The following is a 13,192-nucleotide window of genomic DNA, read 5'->3' as shown; positions in this document are numbered from 1 at the left end:
CCAGGCGCTTTCCATCGCATAGTATTTCCGTACTATGGCCACCAAATCAGCGAAGTGTGTTATGTCACGGCGACTTATGGCGTTGAAGATTCCCTTGTCCGTGCAATTGTTGCAAAAGAACGAATTTGCATATTCCTCGCGACAGTCCTTGACCTTGTTCATTACAAGGAGGAATATGGCCCAATAGTGATGTACTGTCTCTTGGGGCTCTTGCCTAATGTGGGAAAGATCGTTTGTATTTGGGTGGGTGGGTGGATTTAAGTCCAGACCTTGACCCAATCTGAGACCCCGGGGCGGGGGAGTTTCTGATCTTGGAAGTTCGGGCTCCGGGATGTTGCCCCGTAGGTTTGGCATGCAGCCTGATTCTAGGTTCAGGGTTAGGGTGATGTCCTCCCGTGGGCGGGTATCCGGCTCGGAGAGCTCGGGAATCCGGACATAGTTCGTCCTCAGGATAGAGGGAGAATCGCCGCATTGCTCCTCCACCACCGCTATCTGATGGGTGACCGGCGGAGAGTTAATCTCCCTTTGGTCGGGTTTAAGCCCAATCCGATCATAGTCGTAGCGACTCCTAGAGTGGCGATGCGATCCAAGAGCTCGTTCAAAGAGGAGAGCTCCATTCACTACAAAAAAAGACACATCCGTGACATTTTGGGCTGAACGAATTTTTTTCCTGTCATACATATGACACGTCTATGATGATAATTGTGACAAAACCCGGTATCATCATAGATGTGGTGGGCTCCTACTTCTATGACAAAAAATCATGACAGAAAATAGGCTTTTCGTCCTAGGCGGGCCGGAGACGCAGTTGCATGACATTCTTTGGGCCGTCCATGACGGAAAAACCGTGGTAGAAGCGAGGGCGAGGAAAATTTCGGGGAGTTCCCGGTTACGGTGGGAGGTCGGGGGCTGAGCGATGCACGCTTCTCTTGTACAGGTACGCGCATGTGTGCGAGGCGTTGGCTCTAACTAAACCCGAGGGAGGTGTTGGGCTCTAACTGAACCCGAGCGATTGCACTGCAGGCTACGCGTTACTGAACCTGAGCGATCGATCGATGGCTGTTAACTGAACCCGATCGAGCGATTCCTTCGCTACTGCTGGTAACTGAAGCCAATCGATGCTGCCTCTGGATGGACAGTGAGCGTTGGGGGGGGGGGGTTGGATGAACAGTTCCCGGTGGGGGTGGATGAACAGGACCCTGTGGTGTTGCCTCTGGATGAATAGGACCCCGATCGATCAAGCCAGTTGAGGCTAGATGAACATGACCCCGTGGAGGGCTGGATGAACAGGACTACCCCGTGGAGGGCAGGATGAACAGTAGACGGTGGAGGGAAGGATGAACAGTAGCCCGTGGAGGGGTGGTTGAACAGGAGCCCGTTGAGAGGGCTGGTTGAACAGTAGCCAGTGGAGTAGCGCGCGGTGGAGGCTGGATGAACAGGAGCCCGTGGATGAACAGTCGCAGGTGGAGGCTGGAGGAGGTTGACGGTGGATGAACAGTAGCTCGTGGAGGCTGGAGGGGGTCGACGGTGGAGATGAACAGTATCCCGCGGAGTCCTGTTTTGCGGTACGCCACACCCCTCCCGATGAACAGGACCCCCGTTTCGACCGTAGCGCTCCAACACAAGTCCGTTTCGTCCGTTTTGCGGTACGCCACACCCCTCCCGATCAACAGGACCCCTGTTTCGACGTAGGAGGTCCGTTTCCTCCGTTTTGTGGTACGCCAGACCCCTCCCGATGAACAGGATCCCGTTTCGAACGTGGCCGGTCGAACACAAGGCCATTTCCTCCATTCTGCGGTACGCCAGGCCTCGTTTCCATCGCCTATTCCGTCCAAGCCCTCCCGATGAACACGACGCATTCCGTTGCCTCCACATGAACACGACAAATTCCGTTGCTTCCCCATGAACACGACGACGACGATGTTTCTCCATTCCGACCCAGCCATGTACACGAGCCCTGGCTGTACGTATGCGCGAGTAGGCGTTCGAGACCCCGCCGGTATGTACACATACGTGGCCGTATTTTCTTTCTTGCACCCTGGACGCCTCTACTACGACACGTGCGCGCCTCTACATCCACCAGTATATATGTGCGTACACGTTCATGACCAGAATGACAACGCTATGTACGCTTCAACCAGGTGGGTCCCGACTGTCAGGCACTTCCTTGCGTGTGAAGATGTAGCTGGTGGGTCCCAGCAGTCAGGGGGCGAAATACGGTGGCCCGACCGATGGGTCCCCGCTGTCAAGTGGAGGAATAATTATTTTGCACGTAATAAGGAGGCACTTCCTTGCTGCGGCCGTGGACCCAGCTGTCAGCCTCTCCATGTACAGTCCACGTCCGATGGAAGCCGTTCCTTGACCACGTTGACCACGCCGCGCCGAGAGCACCAGGGCCATGGATGACGACGAGGCCTAGGAAGGGGACGATGCGGAGCCGGGGAAGACGCGGCAGTGGATGCCCACGCGTAGAGGAGTACGAGGGTTCACTGGTTCACTGCGGTGTGAGGCTGCCGTCACCGCAGAATAACAGGGGGTGTGGGTGAGTAGAGGGATGGCCTGGCCAGCGGTGGGAGTAGTAGGGGGCGGTGAGGCCTCCGCCGCATCGCAGCCGGCCACGGGAGGCAGGAGCACGAGGCACGACCGGTGCCGGTTTGGGCGGCTGGAGCAAGAAGACCAGAGGTTGAAGAAGCCCTACGGCCGTTGGATGGACATCGTATGGTCACTAGAGCTAGAATCGTGCATATTGACTAATTTAACAAAGCCCTCCATCCCCGTCAACTTAGTAGGCCCACAAGTTAGCCTGCCACTATACTGGGTCCTAGCTAATAGGGGGAGTATTCATTTTTTTGTGCGTAATAAGAAGGCACTTCCTTGCGTGCGAAGATATAGCTGGTGGGTCCGAGCTGTCAGCGGCGGTAACGTTTTTTCGCGAAATACAGAGGCCCTTTCGGTGGGTCCCTGATGTTAGGTGGAGGAATCATTATTTTGCGCGTAATAAGGAGGCATTTCCTTGCGTGCGGCCGTGGACCCATCTGTCGGCCTCTCCACGTAAAGTCCACTTCAGATGCATGTCAGTCGTTGACCATGTTGACCAGGCCGCACCGAGAGCACCAAGGCGGTGGACGACGACGAGGCCTAGGAGGGGAACGACACGGAGGTAGGGAAGACTCGGTAGTTGTTTCCCATGCGGAGGGGAGTACGACTGTATGAGGGTTTACTGGTTCGTCTGCCATCGCCGGAGAATAACAGCAGGTGTGGGTGAGTAGAGGGATGGCTAGGCCAGCGATGGGAGTACGGTGGGGCGGTGAGGCCTGCGCGGCAGCAGAGCCGGCCGCGGGGAGGAGGGAGCAGGTAGTCCCGCCGGCGCCTGGAGCAGGAAGAGCTGAGATTGAAGAAGCACGACGGCCGTTGGATGGCCACCCAACAGTCACTGCTTATGCGTCAACCTTTTTTTAGGAAAGCCTCAAATCTATGGAAAACAACATACATCCCATCTGCCATTATTTCTAATAATTTACAGCCCATTTGCTAATTATTAAGATTTTTTTGGAGCCCATATTCTTTTTGTTAGCATTACAGCCCATATTGTGGCCACGGTTAAAAAATTATACGAAATTTTGCATATTTCGGTGCGGTCCGAACTGTTTTTAATCCCGAAATTTCGACTCACATTCAAACTGATTTTAAAAATAAATGTATATCAATATAAAATCCAACAAATTCTCCACGCATAAAAATTAATGTAATTTCAAATCTTGAAATGAAAAAAAGATATTTAAAACTAATTGCCGGTTTGATGTGTTTTAAAAATGTACAACCTATTTCTCATTCCTGATGGGCCATTTTCTCGGCCAGCCAAATGAAAGCTCTCCTCGTCTTGAAAGATTTGCAGCCCAACAGGCCTGACAAAGCGACTTACTTGGCAAATCACAAAAAAACTAGGCTGTGGCCGTGGACCCAGCTGTCAGCCTCTCCACGTACAATACTCTTCCGATGGAATGTCATTGACCACATTGACCATGCCACGCCGAGAGCACCAAGGCGGTGGATGACGGCGATGTCTAGGAAGGGGACGATGCGGAGCCGGGGAAGACGCGGCAGTGGATGCCCACGCGGAGAGGACTATGAGGGTTCACTGGTTCGGCTGCGGTGTGAGGGTGCCGTCGCCGCGGGGCCTGGCTAGCGGTGGGAGTAGTAGGGGACGATGAGGCCTTATCGGCAGCACATCTGGCCACTAGAGGCAGGAGCAGGCGGTCTCCCCGGCGCTGGTTTGGGCGGCTGGTGCAAGAAGAGTAGCGATTGAAGAAGAAGCAGGACCGTTCAATTCAAATCCAACGGTTACTGCTGCTAGAATCGTTTGTTGACTAAGTTGACAAGCCCTGCATACGCGTCAACTTAGTAGGCCCACAGGTCAGCCTCCCAACCGGTGCGCCCCAGATGTCAGTGGGAGGAATCATTTTTTTGCGTAATAAGGAGGCAGTTGATTGCGTGCGGCCAAGCCAGCGGAGGGAGTAGGGTGGGCCGGCGAAGCCTGCACGGCATCACAACAGGCCACAAGAGGAGGGAGCAGGCAGTCCCGCCAGTGCTAGTTTAGGCGGCTGGAGCAGGAAGATCAGAGATTGAAGAAGCACGTCGGCCGTTGGATGGACATCCAACACTAGCTGTTGCTAGAATCGTGTGTTCACTGACAAAGCCTTGCGTAAACAAGTCGGCCTCGAAATCTGTGGCGTGTACAACCCATTTTCTATTTTTTAATAATTTTTACTCATTTTCTAATTCATATGGAATTTATCGCAGCCCGTTTTCCATTTTTAGAATTGCTGGCCATTTTCTGGGCAGTACCAGGGTCAAAAAATCAACTAAATATGTGAGAAATTTTGAAAATTCGCAAATTTTTGCTGGGGAACGAAATATTCTTAATGCAAAAACTAATAGCCATACTAAAACAAATTTAAAAATAAATTAGTACTATGTCATGTTAAATCCAATGAAATATGTATAAGATATCAGTGAAGAACAAAAACAAAAAAAGAAACTTATATCCCATTTGCTATAATTTTTTTGGAATTTTCAACCCCTTTTGATATTACTTTTAACAGACATTGACCATACTCTTAAGCCAGGCCGGAATGCATCCCTTCTTGTCTTGAAAGATTTGCAGCCCAGTAATTCGGAGAAAACAAATAGGCCTAGCTTGGGTATTCTTCAAAAAGAAATACCGGGCTACCTTTTTTCTCAAAGAACTGGTGCATGAGCATTAGCTTTATTTATTTATTTATTTATTTATTTATTTACTTATTTATGTTTAGGGGACCATGAGCATGTACCTGGGCCGGATTCACGTGAGAGTCTCCCTTCTAGTTAATTATGGGCTTCTCTATTGGGCCTTCATCAGTGGGCTGCATGTTATCAACAAGTGGAAAATGTGTTCCGAGTTTCAAAAAAAATATGTTCCGTATGATAAATAGTATGCGCTACGTACGGTACGGGGCACTAAAGGATCGAACCGTGCAACGACTTCCAAAACATTGTGTTTGTCGTTCTAACAACACATTTATTCAACCAACAGACAAAATATACTACTGATTGTACATTGAAAACAGCAGCAGCAGCAACCAGGGCTGGGGGTGCAACAGAAGCAGTAAGCAGGCCAAAAGAGTGAAGACGCAACTCTCTCTTCCAAACCAAACATCAGCCATCATTACAAAAGGGCTACCAAAAAAGAACAAGTGTATGCATCAAACTAAATAAAGATCCTACTACACCAAGTGTACGCATCTAACTAACTGGCTCAGTTAGACGTTACTATTTATTTTTTTCAAAACGGAGGCAAAAGAATTGCCTCGTCGATTAATTAAGAAGAAGGGAATTGCCTGGTTAATCTACGGAAAACCGGGCTAAAACCAAAGACGTTACTATTTATTAAGCTACAGTGGAGTCGCAGATGGAGAGGAGTGGGAAACTTCACTGGTTCGGGTGCGCGGCAGCACAGCCGCAGTGCTGCCCACGGGAGACAGGAGCAAGAACAGAGGTTGAAGAAGGAGCACGGCTGTTGGATTAACATCCAACGGTCCAGCTACAAGAATCATTTGTTGATTAAGTTGACAAAGCCGTGCATACACGTCCGCTTAGTAGGCCCACAAGTTAGTCACCAAATCTGACGGGTCCCAGCTGTCAATGGGATGAATATTATTTTCGCAAAACAAGGAGGCACTTCCTTCCGTGCGAAGATACAGCAAGTGGGTCCCAGCTGTGAGGTGGAGGAAACATTTTTTTCAGCTTAATAAGGAGGAACTTTCCTTGTGTACCATGGACCTCGTGGGTCCCAGCAGTCAGGCTCTCCACGTAAAGTCCTCTTCCGATGACTCTCGTTTGTTGACCACGCTGCACCGATCGCAGCGAGGTAGTGGACGACAGCGAGGCCCCGGACGGGAACGACTCAGAGATGGGAAAATGCGGTAGTGGAGTCGCAGATTGAGAGGAGGAGAAGGGTTATAACTGGTTTTGTTGCGGCGTGGGGCTGTAGTCTATGGAGAATAACAGGAGGTGTCGAGGGATGGAGGGATAGCCTGGCCGGCGGTGGGGTAGCGCTTCGCAGCGATGCGTGCTAAGCAGAGCCGCTAGCCGCCGGAGGCCGGACCAGGCGGTCCCGGCGATGCTGGAGGAAGAAGACGAGATTTTGAAGGTGCATGTCGGCCGTTGGATATAAATCCAATGGCTGTGGATGACACAATCATTTGTTGACCAAGTTGACAACGCCCTGCGTAGGCTTCGACCTATTGGCCCACATGTCAGCCTGCAAAAATGTGGCATATATTTAACCCATGTTTTCTAGAATGTACAGTCCATTTGCTGGGCTAGGTGAACAAAAAAATTCGCGTCAATCAGGCCCATTTATATTTTCTAAGAAATCCCAGCCCATTTGCACTTCCTTGAAATACACGTATTAGGTGGGCTCGTTATATATACTCCCTCCGTTTGGAAATACTTGTCATCAAAATGGATAAAAGGGATGTATCTAGATGTATTTTAGTTTTAGATACATCCCTTTTTGTCCATTTTGATGACAAGTATTTTCGGACAGAGGGAGTATAATGTTATGTTAGAAGGAGCAATTAATATCAAAGAATAAACTGGAGAGGCACATTATCTATATATAATTAAGAAATTAGCAAGTTATTGCTCAAAATAGAAATGAGCACGTTATTATTAAATTGGTCCTTAAAATCTTCGCAAGCTTTTGTACGCAATCACCAGGATTTTCCTTGCCTGTGAGTCAAAAACAACCAGGATTTCCTTGCCAACTTCCGTTAAACATTTACTTTTATAAGTTGGGATGTTTTTATAATGTATATATAAGTCTCTACAAAATATACGATAATAGTAATAATATAAATATATATAATGTGGTTAGAAGGGAAAACATAAATTGGACACAACATTACTTTTATAAGAGACCTGCGTTTTATACCCCACAGTAGGCATACTAACAAGTTCACACACAAATACAACAAAAAAGGTAAACATTCATATCAAACTCAGGTTCACAGGACATGTTCATATCCATAGCCAGCAATCACAATCAACAACTCAAAAGATTCATATATACACAAGCTCAGCATATCTATGCATCCAAATGATTGATAGATCACACGACAATATTCATACATAATTTACAAAAAGATTCAGATATACACATGTTCTATATGTTTATGCATCCAAATGATTGAGATCACAGCCAATATGATCCATGGACGAACTTTAATTACCTAGGGTAGAGACTGGTAAATGGTGTTCAATCAGAGGTACTTCTTGCTAAAATTAGTTCTTGTACGAGTAAACTTTCGAGTACATAAGAGGCAGCATAGACAATCTGAACTTTGCTTGTAGGTTTATCCTCAAATAGTGGCCTCATGTCGAGGGAGCTTTGAGCAAATTGGCCACTACTTTCATCCAACCAGTTTACTGGGTCATCTTCGTCCTGTATCTCGCCAAAATTCTACATTGAAGACGAAAAAGGAGGTGGTTGAGAAAATGAACCACCCAAATTTTTTGTGCAGTTCAACTGAAATGGAGCATCCTTGGCGTGCAGACTGATTAAGTGCCAGATGAATATACGCGTCAACCAACTTGTCTGGAACCTTTAGACTCCATGCCATATAGTTCGCTACCATATGTGCCGATAACCAAAAGGCACAAGTTGGGACCAAAGACTGGACTGTGTTTTTCTGGGCTATGCACCAAGCAATATTTTTGGCGTTCACTCTCCTAACACTTGGAGTTTGACAATTGGTTGACGCCGGTTGATACTCGAATGAATATAGGCACTTCTTGTCAACATCGATGCTTGTCTGAGTGAACTTTGGAGTACATAGCAGCAGCATAAGTACCTGTCCATCTGATCATTTTGTGTAGTTCTACTGAAATCACCTAATGTAATGATTTGCCTGCGAGTTCAGGCTCCAAGTTACTCCTTTATGAAATCGACAAACAGTAGCACAATACCAAATTACCAATACATATGACAGGCACAATAATCAGGATAAAGACCAGTACCAACCTGTGTGAGGTAGCATATCAGTTACTATTTCCTTTGACTGGAAGCCGAGATAAGCCAAGCGACTGACAGCAAAGGAAGAAAGCATGCGGAATTTAGCGACTGACAGGAAAGGACGGAAGCTGTCGAGGCAATGAAGCATCCAAAGTTTTTGTGCAGTTCCACCAAAATGGAGCATCCCTCACTACTAGAAAAAGGGCTATAGATGAGATTGACACTAATGGCGCACCAGACAAGTGGTGCGCCATTAGTATATACTAATGGCGCACCACCTTCTGATACGCCATTAGAGTTGAAACTACTAATGGCGCACCTGGCCCAGGGTGCGCCATTAGTATCAAAAAAATTTTTAAACTAGTGCGCCTGTCCAAACATACTAATGGCGCATCCAGACACAGTGCGCCATTACTAGTTATAACTAGTAATGGCGCACCTGTCGGAAAGTGCGCCACTAATGTTGTTTTTTTAATTATATTTTTTATTCCTTTTTTTGCAAAACTACTAATGGCGCACTGTTCCACCGTGCGCCATTACTAGTTTTAACTAGTAATGGCGCACCAGTAAGAGATGCGCCATTGCTATCTATACGTATGGCGCACCCCTACCAGTGCGCCATTGCTATCACCCCTTATCCCCTCCCTCTTGTCACGTTCTCTCCCCCTCACCTTCCTCCTGACACACCCACCCACCTCCCTCGACTTTGATTTAGATCGGGAAGCCCCGGCCGCCCGCCTCTTCCTCTCCCTCCTGACCACGGCAAGCTCCCTTCCCCCTCCCTCACACCAGATCCAGGGCATGGAGCCGCGGTGAGCTCCTTCCCCAACCCTCCTCACCGGATCCAGAGGAGAGCAAGTGACCACGTCCTCCGGCGACGGCGTTGCTCCGGGGTGTGGAGGCCGCCGAGCTGCAGGAGGAGGAGCTCCCTGCCACCCCAAGGCCCCAGATCCAGCCGCCACGGACAAGGAGCCCGCGGCCATGGCGACCTAGCAGGCACCACAGGAGGAGGCCGGCCATGGCGACACTGGATCTGGCATCTCCGGGGTCCTCTACAAGTGGGTCAACTACGGCCGCGGGTGGCGGCCCCGCTGGTTCGCGCTCAGCGACGGCGTGCTCTCCTACTACAAGATCCACGGGCCCGACTGCATCGACCTCTCCGCGACACCGACCGCGGCGCCAAGGTCATCGGCGAGGACTCGCTCCGCCCCCTTGCGCGCCCCTCCTCCGCCTCCGCCCCCCACTCCAACGGCCACGGCCACCACCAGACGCCCCGCAAGCCCCTCGGCGAAATCCACCTCAAGGTCAGTCGCCCGCTCGATGCTTCGATTCGCTCCTCTGATCCGCAGATCCATTTCCCTCTGTCTCTGATGCTGAAACGGGTGGTTGATGTGCAGGTGTCGACCGTCAGAGAGAGCAGATCGGACGACAGGAGGTTCTCCATCTTCTCGGGGACCAAGAGGCTGCACCTGCGGGCCGAGACGAGGGAGGACAGGGCCGCGTGGCTCGAGGCGCTCCGTGCCACCAAGGAGATGTTCCCGAGGATGTCCACCAGCGAGATGGTCGGGCCGGGGGACACTGCGGCGGCCGCGGCGGTCTCCACCGAGCGCCTGAAGAAGCGCCTGCAGCAGGAAGGGGTCAGCGATGCTGCCATTGCTGACAGCGAGAGGATCGTGCGGGAGGAGTTCGAGGCGCTGCACAAGCAGCTTGTGCTTCTCAAGCAGAAGCAGGCGCTACTCCTTGACACGCTCCGCCACCTAGAGGTATTCATATCTATCTGACCCTGCTTCGAACAGAACTTGATCGTGCATGGGAGTAGGAAATTTTGGTGTCCACTGCATGGTGTGATATTGTGCCATTCTCTACATGGTTTAATTAATGAAGAAACAAGTACAGAGCTACTGACGTACGCTGGTGAATTTCTGACTTATGCTGGTGAATAACTCCACACACATATACCATCTAAAATAGCTGTAACTCTAGAATGTCAGACAAAACTGTGGTGGTTTGGTTCAATATGAGCATTGCTGATTGGTTAGCCGAAGTGTAAGCAAACTATATACATGCATGAGCGGATGGACATCATATTTACTAGGGCTGTCTTTGGTTCACGGGATAGCTTTGAGTGGCTATGGGTATCCCAAATGGTTAGAGATAGCCATCTATGCTTTTGGTTCGAGGGACGAGGGGTGGATAGGTTGACCATTCAATCAGCATGGACCGTTTGATAACTGTTTGATACGTGATAACCACTTTTTTAGTTGTAAATTAGTAACTTGTAGTTCCGTTAGCAACAGTTTTGGAGATCAGTCTAGATCTTCTCCCTCTCTCCCTTTCCATTCATGATTTCTTCATTTGCTGCTCTTAGATACCAACTTTCCAAGGTCTTGAATGCACATATTGGATTTCTCTTTTATGGAGTCCTCGGTGTTCCTTGCAAACTCTCTTTGGATTATATCATGAATGTCGATTCAATATTTGATTTACTTTTGTCGACAACTTAAATTACCATTCCTCTTTTTTCAGAAGGAAGTGGTAGCGAGTCTGATGATTACAATGAACCACAAGATCCTGCTGAAGAGGAGACTGACGATGAAGAGAACATATATTTTGATACAACTGATTTCCTTTCATCTAGTTCTTTTAAAAGCAGTGGATCTGATTTCCAAAGATCTGAAGCTGGTTCAGATGATGAGGACGACTACCCGATGGATGGAATTGATCCTTCTATGAAGTCTGTTGGAATTAATTGTCCATATGTGAGAAGGCGTAAGAAGCTACCAGATCCAGTTGAGAAAGAGAAGGGTGTTAGTTTGTGGTCAATGATCAAGGACAACATAGGAAAGGATCTTACCAAAGTCTGTCTGCCTGTTTACTTCAATGAACCTCTTTCATCATTACAAAAATGTTTCGAGGATCTTGAGTATTCCTACCTTATTGATCGTGCATATGAATGGGGCAAAAGGGTATGTCTTCTTCCTCATTATTCTCAGCATGTGACGGGAAGTGCGTGACTTTCCCTTTCATACTACTCCCTCCGTTCCAAAATAGATGACCCAACTTTGTACTAAAGTTAGTACAAAGCTGAGTCATCTATTTTTGAACGGAGGGAGTAGAACTTAAGTAGTTTAACCTAAAACATAAGTAGCTTAGAGGTGGTTTTGTTCGATTTTGCACCGTGTCCTCTACTCCTCTTCAGGTTGTTCTTGTTATCTCCTGCTTTGCAGTTGTAGTATATATCCAATCTTAGTTTTGGTTTGTACCAAAGATGATATCAATGTACTTATGTGATTACTCCTGTTTGTGTCCTACATATTACACCTTTATGCAATGTCTTCCGTTTTACTCTAAACTCATTCGAGTGCATTCTAAATCCGCCTCTAACACTTCTTGGTGTCATTATGTTTAACCTATTCTCTACCATTTTGTTTCTTTGCAAAGATGTCAGAACTTTTCTGTGTGCATGTTATCTGTAGTGAAGCCTCATATAGAGGGTGGGCTTTTATCTAGAAATAGGCTGAAATGTTACTTGTACCACCTGAATAAAACAGTGAGAATTGAAAGCATAAAGCTCATTGACTCCCAATCCAGAAATGTTCCATCCTACCAGCCAAATGTAGACATGATAACTTCAGCCAATCTGCTTCATTAGTTACGAATGGTTTCATTAGATAATAATGAGTAAGTGAAGAAGTTGAATGGAAATAGTCGATATTTGCATTGTGGCTGTTGGATTAATCAGCCTATGTAGTATGTACAGATGCTTAGAAGGTGATCCTAAGTTTAGTTGGTTGTCGAAGAAGAATAAATTCATAAATCAAATGTGCAAAATTAGTCCAGTCATCTCAGTTTCAGGTTCATAGAGAAGATACTAATTTCTATATATGATTTAGCCAATTGAAATTCACACTGCACTATGCCTGTCTCACTGAAGTTGTTAGTTACTTGGTCTGAAAAAATGACAGTATTGACATGTTATAAATAGTTTGTTTGTGTTTCTGTTTATTTTGTTACATTTTGCAGGGATAAAGTGAAGAAAAAGAAGAAAAGATTACTAGAAAATTAGCTTTAGGTTTTTTTATTTCCTTGCAATTTTCCTTTTATTGGAAACTTGTAAAGACATTGTAATATTCTTACTATAATAAAAATTGGAGACTAATATGATGAATTGTATTCGGAGACTAATATGATGAATTGTATTCAAAGACTAATCTTCTATTGTATTCGATGAATCTGTTGTTGATGTGTGTTGTCTATATTTTGTCAAATTATACATTTTGTAACCTGTGCAAAAAACATAAAATAAAAAATAAAAAAAACCTAATATTCATACTAATGGCGCATCACATGACAGTGCGCCATTAGTATGACAAAGCATACTAATGGCGCATCACTGGACAGTGCGCCATTAGTATGCCGCTGTTACTAATGGCGCATCTCGTGGTCGTGCGCCATTAGTATGCCAAAGCACCTGGGTATACATGGCCCCTGGGAGGCATACTAATGGCGCACCGTGGCCTATACTAATGGCGCACCAGTGGTGCGCCATTAGTATACCAGATACTAATGGCGCACCACTGATGCGCCATTAGTAAAAATTACTAATAGCGTGCTAGTAATGGCGCACCGGTGATGCGC

The 13,192-nt window shown here is 47.3% G+C and overlaps 1 pseudogene; it reads left to right on the top strand.

The window, feature by feature from the left end:
* The first annotated feature begins 916 nt into the window (after window positions 1-916).
* Window positions 917-11,633, top strand: LOC123101491 (oxysterol-binding protein-related protein 1C-like; annotated as a pseudogene).
* The last annotated feature ends 1,559 nt before the right edge of the window (window positions 11,634-13,192 follow it).

Source organism: Triticum aestivum, chromosome 5A (assembly GCF_018294505.1).
Source record: "Triticum aestivum cultivar Chinese Spring chromosome 5A, IWGSC CS RefSeq v2.1, whole genome shotgun sequence".
Classification (NCBI taxonomy): domain Eukaryota; kingdom Viridiplantae; phylum Streptophyta; class Magnoliopsida; order Poales; family Poaceae; genus Triticum; species Triticum aestivum.
This window is presented reverse-complemented; position numbering and strand designations above follow the sequence as displayed.